We start from the raw sequence: 6,000 nt of genomic DNA, 5'->3' as shown, positions 1-6,000 counted from the left end.
TAAGGAACTAAAGGCAGAGTGAAAGGTATTTCTTAAATAAATTACGTTGATATGGTGGAGAGAGTATTGATGGGCGCTTATGTATTTTCTATAGCGCAAAAAAAGTAAAACATATTATTCAAAGGAATCCCTTATTCTATGTCTTTCATACATTTGGTCCCATAGCTCTAATACTGGGAGGCTCATTACTTCAAAATGATTGTTTTTAAAATTTCCTAACCTATGACACTAAAATTATTGGGGTTATTCAGCAAGTTGTGGTAGGACAAAGCATGAGAATTTCTATAAGGGAGAGGTGAGTAGAATGTCATAATATTACATAGAAAGCTTTCTCGTGCATTCTACAAATAGTTGCTGAATAACCACATATGTTAATAAAAGTGATCCAAAGGTAACTCTTTTGGAAGAAATGAGATCATGTCCTTTGCAGGGACCTGGATGGAGCTGGAAGCCATCATCCTCAGCAAACTAACACAGGAACAGAAAACCAAACATTGCATGTTCTCCCTCATAAGTGGGAGTTAACAGTGAGAACACATGACACAGAGAGGAGAACATCACACACCAGGGCCTGTTGCGGGGTGAGGGGCAATGGGAGGGAGACCATTAGGGCAATTACCTAATGCATGCGGGGCTTAAAGTTGATGGGTGCAGCAAACCACCATGGCACATGTATACCTATGTAACAAACCTGCACATTCTGCACATGTATCCTGAAACTTAAAGAATAACTATAAAATAATAATTCTAACTCAAACAAAAAAGAATTATTATAAAATAAGAATTCTAACTCAAAAATAAAACAAAAGATAACTTTTTTGGGAGGCTGTGGTAGGCAGATTGCTTGAACTTCGGAGTTCAGGACCAGCCTGGGGAACATGGAAAGACCCCATCTCTACAAAAAAATAAAAAATTAGCCAGGCACGGAGGCTTATGCCTGTAGTCCCAGCTACTTGGGAGACTGAGGCATGAGAATCACTTGAACCCAGGAGATGGATGTTGCAGTGAGCTGAGATCGCGCCACTGCACTCCAACCTGGGTGACAGTGAGACCCCTGTCAAAAAAAAAAAAAAAAAACCCATAATCCCAGCACTTTGGGAGGCTGGAGGCCAAGGCTGAGGTCAGCAGTTCGAGACCAACCTGGCCAACATGATGAAACCCTGTCTCTACTAAAGATACAAAAACTAGCTGGGCGTGGTGGCGGATGCCTATAATCCCAGCTACTCAGGAGGCTGAGGCAGGAGAATCGCTTGAACCCCGGAGGTGGAGGTTGCAGAGAGCCGAGATTGCGCCACTGCAGCCTGGCTAGGGGGGCAAGAGCAAGACTTTGTCTCAAAAAAAAAAAAAAAAAAAAAAATGAGCTGGGTATGGTGTCAGGTGACTGTAATCCCAGCTACTAGGGAGGATGAGGCAGCAGAATTGCTTGAATCTGGGAGGCAGAGGTTGCACTGAGCCGAGGTCCTGCCACTGTACTCCAGCCTGGGCAACAAGAGTGAGACTCTGTCTCAAAAAAACAAACAAAAACACTTTTTTGGATACATTTTTTGTTGCCTTAGTAATTTTCCAAAAGTGAGGTAACAGTGAAATTTATTTCTTTGAAAACACTGAATCCGAATCACAAATAATGAGATTTAGCATAGGGAATTCAGCTGCAGACAACGGAGCATTTCTTTGTTATAGTTTTAGACTCCTCAGGCTAATTTCATATGCAAGTTAAAGGTTTAATTTGTAGAACAAGTAAATTTAAACACAAGTAAAATATTCGAATTGAATGCCAAGGTCTCAGAGTATTTGAAAATCACATGTACTCTTGTCTGGAATCTACCTCAACTCTTGACAGCCATGGTCATGCCTTGAACTTCCAAATTGAGAAATCACTCCAGCTACAAGATTTCTAACTCTGAAAATTTTCTCTTAACCTCTTACTTCTTCCATTTTTCCTGTTAAATGAAGTCAATTAAACATGCTCTTCACTTGCTGGGCATGGTGGCACATGCCTGTAATCCTAGTTACTTTGGAGACTGAGGCAAGAGCATCCCTTGAGTCCAGGAGTTCAAATACAATTGGGGCAACACAGGAAGAACCCACATATTAAAAAAATAAAAAATAAATGTCCTCTTCATATTTACTTTGACTCTTTTAGCTTACACTAATATTCTAAGCCTATTTGATTACTTGCCTCCTGGCTTTCATGTTCCCTTAGCTAGCCATTTTGAACAACTTAAAATTGCTTGGCCTTTTGATTTTCCTTTGTTACTAGCTGAATGTTTTGCCCTGGACCATGCCTTTAAGCCTGGCCTTGAACTTGGCACATCACTTTCTTCTTCAGATATGTGAACAAGGAAGGATACAACCAGATCTAACCAGATTAGGTTTAGGATATTTATCTTTCAGACTGAGGAACCCATTCAAGGGCAACATTAACAACATTAACATGAGGTTTCTTGACTTATGATGCAGTTATATCCCAATAAACCCATCCTAAGTTGAAAATATCATAAGGCAAAAATGCACTTAATACACCTAACTACCAAACATCATAGCTTAGCCTAGCCTACCTTAAACGTGCTCAGAACATTTACATTACCCTACAGCTGGGCAAAATCATCTAACCCCAAACCTATCATAATAAAGTTATTATAAAGAATTTTACGGCCGGGCGCGGTGGCTCAAGCCTGTAATCCCAGCACTTTGGGAGGCCGAGACGGGCGGATCACGAGGACAGGAGATCGAGACCATCCTGGCTAACACGGTGAAACCTCGTCTCTACTAAAAACTACAAAAAAGTAGCCAGGCGAGGTGGCGGCGCCTGTAGTCCCAGCTACTCGGGAGGCTGAGGCAGGAGAATGGCGTGAACCCGGGAGGCGGAGCTTGCAGTGAGCTGAGATCCGGCCACAGCACTCCAGCCTCGGCGACAGAGCGAGACTCTGTCTCAAAAAAAAAAAAAAAAAAAAAGAATTTTACACCAAAAGTCAAAGTTCGAGGTAAGGTTTGTACTGAATTCTAGCTTTTACACGACTGTAAAGTTGAAAAATCCTAAGTCACCCCATTGTGAGTCAGGGACTGTCTGTATCTACTTTAAATCTTGGTTAGTTAGGGAACAAGGAAAGAAAAGAACAATAGTTGTCAGGGACTAGAGCAGCAGTACAGTATGTTCCTTCAGCACAGGTCCAAGTGGGGACTTGAGTTACTGCACCAGTGGAGTAAATACTCACTGCTCACTTGCTACAGACAAGGCCCTACTTTAGGAATAGGAGATACAGCAGATGACAGTGAAGGACCTCAAGGGGTTCATATTCTAGTAGAAGATTCATACTGTTTAATGGTTAACAAAATTATGCCATTCAGATGAAACTCTGCTCTATTCTTGCCTAATTTTGTTCTCATCATTTCCCATGTTTGTTGTCCAAAAATATAATGGGCTATTAAATATTAAAAATAAATGTTATGGTATGATTTGCCACCCTACATATATCAGTTCCTTTGACTATTAGTTAAAAACACTTTTCTACCTCTGGTCTCTGTATACACCTCAGATTTCTTGGTTCTCGGGGACCAGCTATGGGTCCATTGTGAGAAATTTCCTACTTTTCAACTGTCGGCGATATCAGGGCCTTGCTTACATTTTTCAAGTTATTTGCAGGGATGTAGTTACTTTTTATTTGTTGTGTAGAAAGTCCTTGCTTTTGGCGGTACAATTACGTACTTGGATCTATTTACTTCCCATGACCTGTGAAGAGGAGTGATGTTGCCAGGACCTCTTTCCTGTGTTGTACCCAGAGCTGTTTTGTGCACGCTGTGAGCCTCCAGGGATGCCAACCCAATGGAGACTAACTGATCAAGGCTGCCTGGAGAACTGTTTTGAGATAGATGCTGAGGCTCAGGCTGGGGCTCATCAGAAAAGAAAATTATGATTGATAAGTGAAATCTGCTGTGGGCAAGGAAGGGCAAACTTGTACTGTACATGCCAGGAATTTTCGAATCTGTATGTGACTCCCAAGAAAGGCTTGACCTTGTAGAATTTTAATCTCCGCAAGTATAGGGATAATTCATTTTATTTTGAATAGAATGCTCTAAAGACAATTTAAATAATCGAATACCCCTGCCCATTTCCTAAGAGAGTTGTGTTGATTGTTTTATTCCCAAATAGGATCACATTGAACCTACTGTCATTGGTAGGTTATTCCTCTTAACACACAGGTAAGAATAGAAACTATTATTAGTTTGGTGATAAAGGCAGTGAAACAAACACCAAGAACAGGAGTAGAAAAATGTTCTGTGTGTGACCTTGGTTAAATTATGAGCAAATAAGGTGAAATATCTCCAGATACATTTTTGCTCAAATATGCCAGTTTTAAATAATTTATTGAAATCATTTAAATTCTGAAACATATTTTTAAAATATTTTAATAATGGATATCTTAATTCTTTGATGGGAAAGAGTTCTTATTTTTTAATATTTTATATATATATATATTTTTTGAGACAGAGTCTTGCTCTGTCACCCAGGCTGGAGTGCAGTGGCGGGATCTCAGCTCACTGCAAGCTCCGCCTCCCGGGTTCACGCCATTCTCCTGCCTCAGCCTCCCGAGTAGCTGGGACTATAGGTGCCCGCCACCTTGCCCGGCTAGTTTTTTTTTGTATTTTCTTTTTTAGTAGAGACGGGGTTTCACCGTGTTAGCCAGGATGGTCTCGATCTCCTGACCTCGTGATCCGCCCGTCTCAGCCTCCGAAAGTGCTGGGATTACAGGCGTGAGCCACCACGCCCGGCAGGAAAGAGTTTTTAAAATTACACTCCTGTTGTCCTAAATTTATGGAAAAAAAAATGAATGTTCAATGCAAAACACTTGCCTATATACACACACACTTTTTAAAAAAGGTACTTATATGCATTTTGCTCTGCCCTTAGGTGCTCTTTTTCCAATCTAGAATACATTTCTGGATGTTTTTCAATTGAGAATAAAATTATTGGAGTACACACGTTTTATTGTTTGTGTGTGTCTATGGACACACAAGGTGTGGTCACAAGGTATACCAGATGTATTTCTAGTGGGCCACGGTAAATATAGTTTGAAAGTCACCATTCTGACCGTATGCCTCTCATACTGACAGAGCCTTAGAGGAGAGAAGAACAGTTTCTTGCTGCGTACCGACTTGGCATATATCATCAGTCGCAATCACGCCACATCTATGTGCTGCTTTATTTTCACAGTTCAAGTAAAGCTGTGGAAAAGTCTGAGCAGCACTAGTAGGCAAGATCTGCACCACACACGGAAGCATAACGCAAAATGCATTCCACACACATAGAAGCGTGACACAAAAGTGTGAGCATTTACCTGTATGAATGCCCCAGGCTGTGTCCACCTCTTCTTTGCTCTGAGTGATTCTCACCCATGCCCCCCTCTAGCCCCAATTCCTCGAACCACACATATAACTTATTACATATCATGGTCATGTGTGACTTCAACCAGGCTGCAACAGATGCAGCCATTTTCAGATTTCCCCTGCTTTCTAACAAGAAGTGAGGTCATAGCATGTTTTCACTAATCAGTGATTTAGGAAGACTGATGACATTTGGGGGTGGCAATAACTAAATTTATAAATGCTATAAATCTGACCCATAGAAATAAGAAAGTGACTGCAGTCAGAAGGTCAAGGAGCACCTGTCACTTTCCCAGCAGGGCCCAACCTGCAGTCTCTTTTATGGCTACATGCTGCAGGTCAGGATCTGAATTGAACAGGAGTGAGAGAAGAGGGACTTCCTGGGAGGCTCAGATAGTTCACTGGGTGTACCTGAGATCTCACCATCTGCAGCCTTGTATTATTATAAAAATATGTGGATACTTAACTGCCACGGTGGGGTAGCACAGAAAGAGAAAGACACGCTTAGGTAGTTTTAAGGAATGGGAAAGTGGAAATATAGTTGTTTCTTGGTATCTCCAAGGACTGGTTCCAAGACAACCTCTCCAACCTCCAACCTGCAGATACCAAAATCCGTGG

The sequence above is a fragment of the Trachypithecus francoisi genome, unplaced genomic scaffold, assembly GCF_009764315.1.
Source record: "Trachypithecus francoisi isolate TF-2019V2 unplaced genomic scaffold, Tfra_2.0 Lachesis_group4, whole genome shotgun sequence".
Classification (NCBI taxonomy): Eukaryota; Metazoa; Chordata; class Mammalia; order Primates; family Cercopithecidae; genus Trachypithecus; species Trachypithecus francoisi.
The sequence above is the reverse complement of the archived record's forward strand: the minus strand, read 5'-3'. Positions refer to the sequence as shown.